This window comes from Equus asinus, chromosome 4, assembly GCF_041296235.1.
Source record: "Equus asinus isolate D_3611 breed Donkey chromosome 4, EquAss-T2T_v2, whole genome shotgun sequence".
In the NCBI taxonomy this organism is placed as follows: Eukaryota; Metazoa; Chordata; class Mammalia; order Perissodactyla; family Equidae; genus Equus; species Equus asinus.
This window is the reverse complement of record NC_091793.1, coordinates 80,552,280-80,566,899: the sequence shown is the minus strand read 5'-3', so window position 1 is coordinate 80,566,899 and position 14,620 is coordinate 80,552,280. Positions and strand designations below refer to the sequence as shown.

The window sequence follows — 14,620 nt, the reverse complement described above, 5'->3', positions numbered from 1 at the left end:
GCATTTCCTTAAAGATTAAGCATCTTTCCTTAGGCTAGGAACTGATTGCTGCACTCACCTGTGACCACCCAGCTCAACACAACAGACTTCCTTCCTGCTGCACCCACTGAGATAGCAGACCCACTACCTGCTGTGTCCATCGAACACTGTGCAGACAGGGCAGTCTTGTGACTATTGTAAGAGGGACATTTCAATCATATGTGAAACATCCTCTTTGAGGGTATATAACCATTCTGTATACCCTCGCTTCTTTGGAGTGCTCCATTCCTTTGTGGAAGGACTGTCCCAGGCCATGGTCCTCACATTTTAGCTCAGAATAAACTCTCCCAAAGTGTCATTTATATATTGGTTATGGATTATTTTCATCGACACAGCTATTAAAATCATAGTTTTCAAGAATATAAAGCAGCCTTAAATATATTATTAAAGCAGTATAGCAAATTGAAGAGGCAGAATATTTTCCATTTCATAAAACATATGCATGTAATAGACACTTAACATTATCAAAAGACACCTTCCAAACTTCTCAAAACCCCAAATCTGCAAGCATCAACATAACAAAGAATTCCTCACATAAAATGCATCAGCTATAATGAAATAATGTTAAGGACCTCTTCACTCAGTACCTGAATAAACTCTAAAGAGCATGGGGCAGAAAAATGCCTTCTTCATGTTCCAAATAATCCCAGGGCAAATTCTGATGTGCCTCCCCTAATCCCCTCTCCCCACTAGAAGAAGAACCTCACTTTCAGTTGGGCATTTCTTCATCTCATTTCTTCAGTCAAAATTTACCTCTCTGTTTCTAGTGTGCCCTAGGTCTTCCAATCAAAGTCATAACCTAATTTGTTTTCATCCTTTTTAAGCAGTGTTTCCCCAAACTTTGGCCACGTGCTTACTAAGTTTACAATATTTACCAAACTTATATATTATCTGTTACTCTCTGTCTTCTTTATATGAGCTCATGTTTTTATGTAAATATTTTAGTCTCATATCAGCCATGAAATCAAGGGTTTGATGGAATTATTTTTCTGATATATCTTAAAATACCTTGATCAAAGAAAAAAAAGCATCTAATAAACTATCTCATATACTTACTTCATTGCCATCCATTCCAATAGGAAACACATGGGAAATGCCAACTTAACGGATGCTGATGGGCACTGCATACAGTTTAATAGAGTCTATCAGGAGAGACAGTGTCTGAATTCAAATTGGGATCTCTTACAGTACCAAGTCAAGAATTATGAAAGGCTGACCAGCAGCACATTTTGGAACGGGCCAAAGGTTTAACCTCCTTCTGCCTGTCTGGCCTGTGCAAGTCAAATCTTGCTCTAAATCAGTGAATCCTATGCTTCTTCTCTCCAAATTTCAAGAGGGAATGGCATTTATTTAGGAAATAAAAGATGTACTTAAAGCAATACAGATATATTTTCCTATAACTTTGCTTTAGATCAAGAGTTGACAAACTTTTTCGGTAAAGAGCCAGATAGTAAATATTTCTGGTTTAAAGACTACATAGTCTGTCATAACTACTCAACTCGGTCATTATAATGCAAAAATAGCTATAGATGATACGTAAATAAATGAGCTGAGCATGGTTATGTTCCCACAAAACTTCATTCATAAACACTAAAATTTTGAATGTGATATAATTTCACATGTGATGAAGTATTATTCTGCTTTTAATTTATTGTCAACCATTGAGAAGTATAAAACACCTTCTTAGCCAGAGAGCCATATGAAAACAGGCGGCAGGCTAGAATTGGCCCATGGGCCACAGTTTGCCAACCCCTGCTTCAGACTATCCGTGTCGACAATCTTATCACTGCCATACAAACTGATAGAACCAGAAGTCCAAGTGTTTGTAACAATTTTTCCTGAAGATTTCTTTGCATACACAAAAATTTATCAAGGCAATAAGAAATGTAATTTATCCAAAAATAATTTTTACAAAAAAGACATTTAAGTAGGACTACAATTGGTGTCATACAGTCACACATACATTATTACCAGAAAGTCCATTCCAAGACTAATCTGAGTGAACATTAATAACAGAGCTTTAACTTTTCCACTTCTTCCCATTAAAGGTCTGTCTTCATTTTACATGGAAATTTAGACATCTTCATCCAGGAGCAAAGCAATGTACGCAGTTCATGTAATTGTTATTCAACAATTACTCTAACGAAATTCTGACCAAGTTCAAAGATCAAAGAAAAACAGACATCAAAGTTGCCAACTGATGGTTCTGGAGAGCATGTGCAAAAGAACTCTGGGAAATACTGATAATTATGAGAGTCTGCAACCAACAACCTAGGTCAAAAAACCCAAAGTCACCAGTCCCTGTGTTGCCACATTCCAAGCTAAGTCACCAGGTGACTTTGCTGAGCTACAGATTTTCATATGTAAAATGAAGATCACTTAACTCATAAGACTTTTATGAAAATCAAAGGAGAAAAACCCTCTGTAAACTGAGAAGGAGAACACAAAAAATAATAAAATCTAAAAGAGAAATTTGGTAGAAGCATAGAAATAAGCTGATCCTACTCATTAAGTTATGTAACAAGCAATCTCACTTTGAAGAATATGGCTATCATTTCACCCTATGTTCCTGGAAACAACAAAAAATCACTCTGTGGAGCTCGCTAAAAAAAATGACAAAATAATGACAAATGACTTGACTTGAATCATAGCATTTTCATTAATATTATTCCTAATGTTTTAGTTGACCTTCAAAGATGTGTTAGGCCAAATTTGAAAACAGGAGTTAAAAACCTTCAGCTGTCTCCAAACTGATACCAGTATAAATACAGTCAAGCCGTTTGTCAACTGTGTGTGTGTGTTTAAATCATCTCAAAGAGCTGTTGCTCCATTTTTCCTTCTCTTGAGAAATAAGAAGTAGCCGTCATTAACTTTCCGACTAACATGAGCTGTGTAATCAAACTGTGAGGCTAGTCCAAAGGGTCTGAATGCACAGCGGTCTCCAGTAAGTCGCAGCAGGTCTGAGGGCAAGTTAAATGGCTTTAATTAAGAATAATAATAAAAAAGAAGGATCATTTGACACATAGGTCAATATTTTTCCTTCAAACCCGATGTAGGCATACTGGGAAAAAATCATTGCATATTCATCAAAAAGAAGCAAGTGTGAAGCCTCAGAAAGGATATTAATTAAAGAGAGGGAAAGCAATTAAACAGAAGAAAAATGTGGTGCATAAGACACACTTTTACCCAATCATATTATTCTTTTATCTTGGAAATCAACTGATTCAATAATAGTTGAGGAATTTAACTTACTGCTGGCTGAATGCCAACTGGTGTTGCTCATTTGTATCATCAGATATATGTGCACAGATTCATAGATACCCAATAAAGGCTGCTTGTATGAGCTTTCAAAAATATTATACTGATAGCACAGGGGCTGGCCCTGTGGCCGAGTGGTTAAGTTCGCGCGCTCCGCTGCAGGCGGCCCAGTGTTTCGTCGGTTCGAATCCTGGGCGCGGACATGGCACTGCTCATCAGACCACGCTGAGGCAGCGTCCCACATGCCACAACTAGAAGGACCCACAACGAAGAATATACAACTATGTACCGGGCGGCTTTGGGGAGAAAAAGGAAAAAATAAAATCTTTAAAAAAAGAAAAAATATTATACTGTTAGCACAGAGTTTACTATAGTCCAAAGAACAATGATCTCCTGAATTAGAAGATTTCAGTGTGAATCTGAGTACTGTTATTTATTAGTAGTATAACTTAGAAAGCTCATGGTGACACTACAATGAAACAGGCCTGAGGCTGAGTTCCACTCTACTGCCTACTGTGTGTGACCTACAGCAAATAGCTTCAAGTTCCTGAACTTCAATCTCCTCACCTAAGAAATTAAGATACTGCTGCCTACTTCTTTGAGTTGCCAGGATGACTAAGTAGGATAATGTATGTAAAGTATTTAGCACTGTGCCTGGCACAGAGAAACTTCTCAATAAATAGTAGTAGCTATTATTATTACTAATATTAATGTCATTATCATTTTGCTCAGCATCTGAGTTTTAGTTTATAGCTACTTCACCAACATCTTACCAAAATCATGTAAGCCACAGTATGAAAATGTGCTTTTTAGATCACAAAGAACCAAACAAATGCCTATACTGTTGTTAATTATCAAGCTTCGGGTCAACTTAGTGTTGTAAGTTTTTTATATTCTTTTCACATAATTCACTGCATATGCCATTAAAATTTTTCATGACAAACGTTATACAAACAACATGGGAAGGTGCTGGCTAATTAAACCAGGAAAAACAAAAACAAAAACACCATTCCTGGGCTGAAATACTGCTCAAAGTGTGCTGCAGCAATTTCTGAAGGGCTCCAGGACGAGTTTTCAAATTATCGATATTTTAAAATCAAAGATAGTCTTTATTTAGAATGATTAATCACTTACACATGATTCACCAGATCCTAAAACATTTGAAAACTATTGCTCTAATCACGTAATTTGCTGTATATTGCACTTAATAATTCATTTTCTGTTAGTTTAAATAGGAGTTGGAACTAAACTCAACTGCAAAACCCAGCCTTGGCTCTGCACCTAGAGGGGCCTCTGATCTCCTCCTCCATTGTGGTCCCTGCTCTTGGTTGCCCCCAAAATGGCCCGGACTCTGGGATTTTCTACCACTGGACCAGACATCTATCTTCTTTTCGCTGAGAGTTTGGATTTTCTTTTACAAACTCATGAAGTAGATGTAGGGAGTAGTACTTTTCCCATTTTTAGACCATCAGGCCTTAGAATAAATTCACAGTACACGGTAGGTAAACAATGGCCAACTGAAATAGCAAAAGAATGAGGCTGAGGACTTGCACCTTTCTTACTTTGGAGCTTTGAACTCTGCCTTCTTGGGACAGTTTATTATCTAGATTATAGAGTGCTCAGCAATTACTATTAGATTACTTCTTTAGGTCATATATATTAATTCCATAGTTCACAAGAATTATTGATTTATCATGAAAATTTCTCTTCCTCAGCCCTTCTTCAGCTCATTAGCTTATCATTACCGTTAATACATTTTACTTTGAAACAGGCAAGGTATTCACACACTAGGAACAAGCATTTCATGGCTGAATACAGCCTGTAGATATGGTTTGCTTGGTCTGAACAATGTTTAAAATTTGAATTAGTTTCCATCATTTAAAAATCAGGAGATTTTACACAAGACTTGTGATTTCTGGCTTCTGTTGAAATGTCTCCCAATGGCAACACAGGGACTACATTTACACATGGTGGCCACCGCTACATGCTCAGTAGTGGCTATCCTTTCTTGAAGCTGTTTGCTCTCCAGGTTCCCACAGTCCCCTGTGATGCCACATGGCTGATCTCTATTGGATTTGGGGTCCTCTGCTCTAGAGAGGAAATGCCTCTAAGATTGTGCTTTGCGATTGAGAGTTTAGTTCCAACTTGTATCTAAGCTAACATAAAATGAACCATTGGTAGATCCTGCTGACTGACTAGCATACCACACTTACCAGCACTCAACACGTTGTTTTAGAAAGAAGTTGATGAATAGAAGCCACCTTGATGGAGGGCACCGGAGGAGTAAATGAGACTCACCAGGACCCTCCGCCATCAGAGGCCACTGCATCTCCAACTTCTATTGAGCTAGTTCCTATTACCTTGTGTTCAGTTCCGGGGCACAAGCCAAGCATGATACCCAAATAAAGAAATCCAAACAATCCATGCCAAGAGCACTGCTGACCCACTGGTTACAACAACATCGTCACAGTTTATTTCTTTATCTTTCAGATGAGTTTGGTACTGTGTGATGCTTAGTCCACAAGAAACACACCTCAAGGATCAGACCATGTTGATCTAAGTTAGTAAAAATGGCATACAAACCAAGTAAAGTCTGATGTACCAAAGGACACAACAGCAAAATATCCATGTGCGATGCCCACTGCACTGCCAGAAAACCCATAAGGGTGAAGCTACCTTTCCTAAAGGAAGCCAATGTAAGCACTATCCAACAGCCAGCTTGAATAAGACATTCTCAGGGAAACCGCACCATTTCGGCAGCTATAGAACACATGATGTATCTTTTATGGTTTTATTTTTGGACAAGACATATCTTCATACCACTTTTGCAGTGGGGCACAGGAGATTAACTACCAGACGCAGGTTGGAAACTGGCATAGGTATCTACGGCGCTCTCCTGTTAAACTTAGCGACCGCTTTTATAGTCGTATAGAGACATTTTTAAAGAGATATCACTTCTATCAGCTCACGGAGAGAAGCCTGAAACAAATGATTTGGGTCTGTTTCCTTTCTCCTCTGGCAGAAGCAATTTCTTTGAAAGACTACTCTCTGGAAAATTCAAAGTTCGGCTTAGTTCCTCTGTGGCTGCTCTGCTCTCCAGGAAAAGCTTTCATGGGCCATGAATTCCAGCAGCAGCACCCGACAGCACAAATGAAAAGTAAAAGAGGAAGGCTCTTGTCACACTCCTCTTCTCTACACATTAACTACCCAGAGTCTCCTAAACTAAATCCAACTACTTTTTACCCCAAGCACAACTAGCACACAGCCTGCCTTTGCATGAATTCTAAAAAGGCATCCCCTACCTTCGAGGAGGAGGAATTGCAAAAAGGGCATCCCCCTCTCTGCTGATGAATCACAGTGAAAAGCTTGCCCGCTCAACCTGCCCATTCTCCTAGTACCTTCGGCAGTGCACAAACTACACAACTATGCTGGCTGGCATTTTTCTCCTTACCATCATCACCACCACCCAAAACCAAGCACAAGAATCTTTCACCCACCTAGCTGGTCTCTTGGTTTTCTTCCTCACTTACTCAGAGAATTCTCTACACAACAGGCTGAGAGGACTAAAATTTTAAATCAAACCACATCATTCCCATGCTCAGAATCCTCCACAGACTTTTAGTCTCATTCAGAATAAAACCATGGCCAGAGTCCCCAACTTTTCTATTCATAGTGTGGTCCATGGACCAGCAACAGTGCTATCACCCAGGAGGTTATTAGAAATAAATGATCTCAGGTCCCACCCCAGACACACTGAATCAGAATCTGCATTTCAACAAGATTGCCAGGTGATGCCTAGGCACATTAAAGTTTGAGAAGCACAGTCTACCAAATCCAACAGGACCCAGCCCTCACCCTCTCTCCAACTTCATGACCTACCACCCTCCCCTACTCAGTTCCAGCCACACTGGACTCCTCTCTGCTCCTCAAACATGGCGAACACTCTGCCACTGAGGGCGTCTGCTCCTACTCTTCCCTCTGTCTCGAATGCTCATCCCTCTGGACATCTGCCTGGCTCGTGCCCTCACCACTTTCTGATACCTGTTCACTATCACCTTTGCAGTGAGCCCCTCCCTGACCACCCCTGTTCTCCCCTGAAAACTCGAGAGTTCTCGAGACTCCTAGACCCCGTTTTGGTTTGATCATGACATTTTAACACTACCTTATATTGTATTATATTACATTGTGTTATATTATGTTTATATTATATATTTATATGAAAGTGTTCTCTCCCCCAAATATAAGCTCCATAACTACAAGGACTTTGTCATTTTTATTTTCACTGCTTTATCCCTAAGGCCCAGCATATAGTAGGTATTCAATAAATATTTGATGAACAAGTGAATATATGAAACTAGTGCTTCTAATGAACAGTGGCTTAGGCAAGGATCCAAACTTTTTACAGACATTGAAAAGATAACTTAGGTACTTCTGGATTCTGAAAAAAAAATAGCCATAGTTGACAAATAACATGGTCAAATCTCCAGCACAATACAGATCTACAAAAGACCAGATGACCCTAAGTAGCTTTAACTGTGGCCAGAAGCTATAGAATTGTTCAAAAACAGGAAATACATGCGTTTAAATTTAGGTATTTCTAAGGATGAAAGAATTGGTAATACCAAGGGCTAATGACGTTGTGGAGCAAGAGGAACACTCATTCATTGCCGGTGGGAATGCAAATGGTACAGTCACTCCGGAAGTCACACACCCAGGTATCTACCCAACTGATTTGAAAACATACATCCATACAAAAACCTGTTCGCAAAAGTTTATAGTGGCTTTCTTAATAATCATCAAAACCTAAAAGCAGCCACATTGTCCTCCAATAGGTGAGTGGACATACAAACTGTGGTACATCCACACTATGATGACACTACAGAATGATGAAAAGGAACAAGCTATTAATCCACACGACAACATGGATAAATCTTAAACATACTCGGCTAAATGAAAGAAGCCAGTTGACAATCTGGAAAGGTTATATATTGTATGAGTTCACTGATATGACATTGTGGAGAAGGCAAAACTCTAGACAGAAAATAGATCAGTGATAGCCAGGGATATGTCAGGGAGAAGCATGAGCTTGAATAAGTGAAGTAGAGGGGATTTTTTTAGGGCAGCGAAACTATACTGTATGCAACCGTGATGGTGACTACATGACACTACACATTTGCCAAAACCCACAGAACTTTATAGCACAAACAATGAACCTTAATGCATGTAAAATAAGAAAAAAAAACAATCAGGATGGTGCAGTATCCCAGGATGGAATGCAGACTATGACAAAAGAAGTTAACTCTATTCCAAATGTATGACATAACCTCACTGAAGGGAATGGGCAAGAAGAGGTGCTGGTCTAAGTAACTCTTGAAATGACTGGAAACTGTTAGACTAAAGACAAAAGGAACTGCCCAGAAGCACTGTGCTCTAGTTGATGAAGTTTCTCAAAGGGATACAAGCTAACAATTCTGAAAGCACTGTACATGGATACCAGGATTGGATGCCCTATGGTGAAAGTCAGGTTTCTCACCATTGAAGTGAGAGATTATAGACAAGCAAGGGGAAGAAGCTAGAATAAAATATGTGATAACAGATTAGAATTGGTGATACCAGTAGGAAGTCATGTTTAGCTTAATATAGACAGTGTATATATCCATGTAGTTCCTAGCTCTATCCACTGAATCTAGAAGCAATGACACCACGGGAGCAAAAAGCACACCCACTGCTCAGATCCCAGTTTCTAATACTGTTCTCCAACAAAAAGAACAAAGGTTTCTTGGAGAAATGACTGGTTCTAGAACTGGGGCACAAAACATACAAGATGAGCCAGAAACATCTTGTAGTGCCAGAAACTAAAGATGTATTCAAAAAACAAAATGACGGGGGTATGTCAAAGGGACACAGGAGCCAACTAAAACAACCTTCAATGGCCAAAACTAGAATAATGTGAGTAATAAAATAAATAGTGTAGTACTGCATTATTACCCAAAGTATAAGATAAATAGTCATGAGTCCATGGTAATATAAACAATTGTATGAATAAGTAAATAGAGGAGAAGAAATAAATCTCCTGTACATAAAAATTCCAAATAATTTACGTAAATATTGCTCTCCTGAAGGAGGCAGAGCGTAACTTCCCATCCTTTAAGTACGGGCTGTGCTTAGTGACTTGCTCCCAAAGAGCAAAGTACGGAGAAACAGGAAATAAAAACTAGCCTGATGAAAGATAAAAGACTAACACCAACAGTGAGGAGTCATGTTGACAGTGTGTACCCTTGACATGCTGAGAAGAACACCTCAGCTATGTGGTCTTCCTCCCCAAAATCCATAACCCAATCTAATCACCAGAAAAATATCAGGCAAACCCAAATTTAAGTGCATTCTACAAAATTCCTGACCATTAACTCCTCAAAACTGTAAAGATCATCAAAAATAGGAAAGTCTGAGGAATTGTCTTAGTCCAGAGGAGCCTAAGGAGACATGGCCATTAAATGTGATATCCTGGATGGGATCCTGGAGCAGAAAAAGCGCATTTGCGAATAACAAATGAAGTCAGAATAAAGTATACAATTTAGTTGCTAATAATTGGTCAGTATTTGTTCATCATTTGTGATAAATGCACCATAGCGCTGGAAGACGTTACAGCTGGAGGCTGGGTATATGGGAACTCTCTGTATTATCTTTATATCTTTTCTATAAATCTGAAACTATTCTAAAATTTAAAGTTTATTCAAAGAAATGAAGACAAGACTGAATAAAACATATTTCTCGTCCTCTTGCTAAGCTGTGTCATCTCTTATTATCATTTATGAAGTATCCTATTCATACACACACTATTCTTGATAGTTTTCATACATCATCTTACTTATTCTCATAACAGCTCTAGGAGCCAAGTATTATTCTCACATTTTACAGATAGAGAAAGAAAGATTATATAAAGGGCCTAGGACCACGCAACTTGGACGTGGGGAAGGTGAATTCAAGCCTATGTTTTCCTGACTCCGGAGCCCACACTCCCTCCAGTACATCATTCTGACTCTATAATATAATTCCTAAAAATTCTAAAATACCATGGACTGAAAAAGGCAAAAAAAATTTTAACTTCACTATCCTGAAGAAGTAGCTCCAACATCTGCAAGAAAACAAGAGTTAACTTTGGCAATGCTGTGGCAAAGTTATATTTGCCATATTTCCCAGGAGCCAGAATCACTCCTAGCCTAAATCTCCCTGGGGGGCTCCCGTCCTCTAAGTGGGCACCAGCATTAAATGACAGCAGCAGTCCAAGACCCTGGCAGACACAGGTGGTACACTCAAATTGGGCAACATGAGGAGGGCTCAGTAAAAGTATATTACAAAGGTGTTGGCTGGGTGTGGCGAAGCCTCGATGAATAGTGTAGTGCCCCAGAGCTAGCAACAGCAGAGCAGTTACCAGCCCCCAACCTGAAGGGACCAGAGAACAGAGCAGATACCTGAGCCTGAGAGAAAGAGCCAGGTGAACAAGGCTACCTGATACAGCTATAGACCCCACAGCAGGAGGGAGCCAGAGGAATAAAGTCTCCAACCTTACCTTTCTCCCACCTCAGGGGCCCCTTATAGCCAAACCCAATCAAAAGCCAATGGGCACTTGGGTTGCTTCCAAGTCTTGGCTACTACGAATAATGCTGCAATGAACATAGGGATGCATATATCTTTTCTAATTAGTGACGGAGAAAAACAAATACTGTATAATTTCACTCAAATGTGGAAGATAAACAAACACATAGATAAGGAGAACAGATTGGTGGTTACCAGAAGGGAAGGGGCTGGGGGCAGGGCAAAAGGGGTAAAGGAGCACAAATGTATGGTGATGAATGGAAACTAGACTTTTGGTGGTGAACACGGTGCAGTCTATACAGAAGCTGAAATATAACGAACTACATCCGAAATTTACACAATGTTATAAACCAATGTGACCTCAGTAAAGTAACAGAATTGAAAAAAAAAAAGCCAATGTCCATAGGAGCCTGAAGATGCAGCCAATATTTTTCTGCCTCCTGGAGCTCGTAGCAGGATAAATGAAGGAAGAGAATGGATGTGGAGGGACAAACAACAACTCTTCAACACACAAGGGAAAGCAGTTAGCTGTTCTACCTACACATAACTACAACTGACTCTGCTGGACTTAGAAAGGCCCATCTCACTGCCACCATTTCAGAGATGTACGTTGTCTCCCCTCAGACTCAGAAAACAGATCACCTCTCCTGTCCCATTGGTGGGGACACAAAAATGCTGAGCTAAACCTGTTAATGTACTATATTTTAATGCACTGTACTACCCCCTCTGACCATAATTGAAGCCAACCTAAAAAGACTGAAGCTTGATTACTAGATTGTTTACCTGCCAAATATACAGGAGGCTATTCCAACAGAATTTCTAGCAGTTGAAGGCAGCTGGTAAGAGACAGTGCTTGCTAACTGATCAATTCTCCTCAAGAGTAATAAAGATAAGGGTTATATGGAATCACTTGCACTTTCAGTATTTTTCAAGGTAGAGGGAAAGACGAACAGTCATGCCCTGGGTCCTTGAAGGTTTATCTCAGTTTACCAGTCTGCTATGTGGGCGGGCATCAGGAAATTCTAACTTAAGTTTGTTTAGCCGCCAGCCTGAAAAGGGCCCTGTGTTGCCCAACTCCTGGACCACCATTTCCATCAAATGACGGTAGGGATCTCCATTCCCTTAGGACAAAAAGTGAGCTTGGAGTGGCCCAAAGTGCTGGCCCTGACCCCAAGACCCCAAGGAAATTATACTTATCACTCTTAAAGGGGCTTAAAAGTACCCAAACAGAAAATACTATAAAGGTATTTTTTTTAAGTACCCAAACAGAAAGAGTGACTTCAAGAAAAGGAATGCAAATAATGCAAAGGTCCAAGTTGTCTGTAGAAAGGATGATCTGTGGCCTCCTCTTCAAGACAGTCTGAGACTTTCAATGAATAATGCCCAAGATCTTAACACTCTGGCTGACTTCCTTACGAAACACTGTAACATTACTGAAACACCTCAAGTTAAACTTTGATATTCATATTGATCTTCATGGTTTTACATTTAATAAAGAATCAGGTCTATTTTCTCCAGCATTAATATATTTAAGGATAAATCTCAAATAAATAAGGGGTGTGTATGTGTGTGTGTTGTAGTACAACCATTTATAAAACTGGTGCTAAGAGATGAAGGGATGAAGTAACATTGAACTTCAACCTCCACATATCCACATTAATTACTACATCCTTTCAATAACTCTATAAGGAAGATCTTTGCAGATGAGGAAACTGAGCACAGAAAGGTAATTAAGTCGCTGAAGATCACACAGATATAAGTGGCCAAACTAGTGTTCACAGAGCAAGCTCTTCCCAATGCACCACATTTCCTTCAGAGGCCATATCATACCAAGCTTTGTATAGAAGTATAAAATTTCATTTTTTATTCTATATTAAACAGCCAGGTAAAAACCGACCTCTGCATTTTCTATCAAACAGCCAATGTGGAAATTATCTTTCATAACACCCAAAGTCTTCTACATATGGTCCTATGTAAAAAATTTCATTTAGAATTTAATGTGGACAGAAGTTTACCTTTAAAAATTGACATGCTTCCTCCTTCCTGATAACAAAAATTTTGTAACCCATCATAATACACCTTCCCGTCTTGACTGTCAGGAAAACCAGCATCAAAGCTCAGACTCAATCAGAATAGTTCAATTAGGTTTTTGGTAGAGAGTTTGCTTTTTCCATCTTTTTATGGTCTTGAGTATTCACTATATTAATTTACTGTATGCTTAAAAATCAACAAGTCTTTTATTACATTTATATCCCAGGAAATATTATTTGATCCATGATATATCTAAACTCAGGAAGTAGGAATCCATAATATCGAGGACATTACTAGATATTTTATCAAATGTTCTTATAAATAAGCCTCTTTTCCTTAATCTGGACTACAGTTCATAATTTTTATGAGCTTAGATTTACCCTCTGAAAAATAATACCATTGGATCTGTTGTTAGATATTAGCCCTATTTGTTATAAGAGAAATGTTTCTAGCATGCCCATCATTAGGTAATAATAAAGATCTAAATAATAATAATGGTGTTAATAATTTATTTGATTATACAGCAAGTATTCCTCTAAGTGGAGAGGAAGGTCTCACATTTCTAAACCATGCTGTTGCAGTTCAGCAGGTGAATTAAATATTTAGTGGGCTGCTTAATATTTCATTGTAGACAAATCATAGAGGGTTTTGCCCACTCTTGGGTACAAAAGCAGTGATCAAATACCACATGTACATAGAAATTTAATTCATAAATCATTTTTAAAGGCATGACAGTCAATAGTACAGAAGTAGGGATGCTTAAAGGACCACAACACTGGGTTATCATGAAGCAATTATAGCATTTTGTTAGTGGAATCTTTTGTTATCCTCTCAGGAGAAATGACCTGAGCACTGGTAGACTTAACTTTTGTTCTGTACATTTCTGAAATCAAGAGAAACTATGTTCACTGCTCCCTTTACAAAGGAAGTCAGTACTTCAGCCAAAATATTCTGGCTCCCACTCGACTGCACAGCTTTCCCCTTTGTCTTCACTGTACATAGATTGCTAAAATCTATTTGGAAATGAAAGGAAGTTGATTCTCCAAGGATCCATGGGATTGTATTGCCTCTGGCTATTCTCACTTCCTTTCCCATATGGTACATTTCTGTCAGCTTTGAAAATCTCTCCTGATGGTAATTGGCAGTTTACCCCATTAACGTTCCCCTTACATTTAAAATGTTTTCCTCATTACCAGCTATTTCTTAATCTGCCCCTAATAATGGGAAAGAATAATCCATGTCCACCGAGTTACAGTGGTTCAGGGAGGTTTACAAGGAATTGCTTATTAAACAATTATTAACTGTTCGGAAACCACACACGCATTTGTGTTATTGTAACAGCCACTCATTTTGATACAAGTAGCTCACTAAATGTGCATAAGCCATTTCTTTACAATAACAGTTTAACCAGCATGTCTACATTATGCAACCAGAATGAAATAATGCTCTGGTTTAAGATCCTATCATTTCCTCCTCCGAAGTCTCCTCTTAGTTCTAGACCTCCAGAGCACAGCATGTGCTGAAAATTACTGCCTTCATTTTAGCCATTCAAAGCTGCAAAATCACACCCCAGCCCTCAGACACAACTCCACTCACTGCCTTGCCAATTGCAGTATAATACTGTTCAAACCATCCTCCTTGCTTTCAAAATGCTCTCTTACACTTGTTAGAGCCTCTTTAATGGGCCCTTCCTTTG

At 39.0% G+C, this 14,620-nt stretch overlaps 1 protein-coding gene across 5 annotated transcripts in view; it reads right to left on the bottom strand.

Annotated features, from left to right (window-relative positions):
* THSD7B (thrombospondin type 1 domain containing 7B) overlaps positions 1–14,620 on the bottom strand; it is a 799,570-nt gene that overhangs the window by 736,269 nt on the left and 48,681 nt on the right. The window lies entirely within an intron of this gene.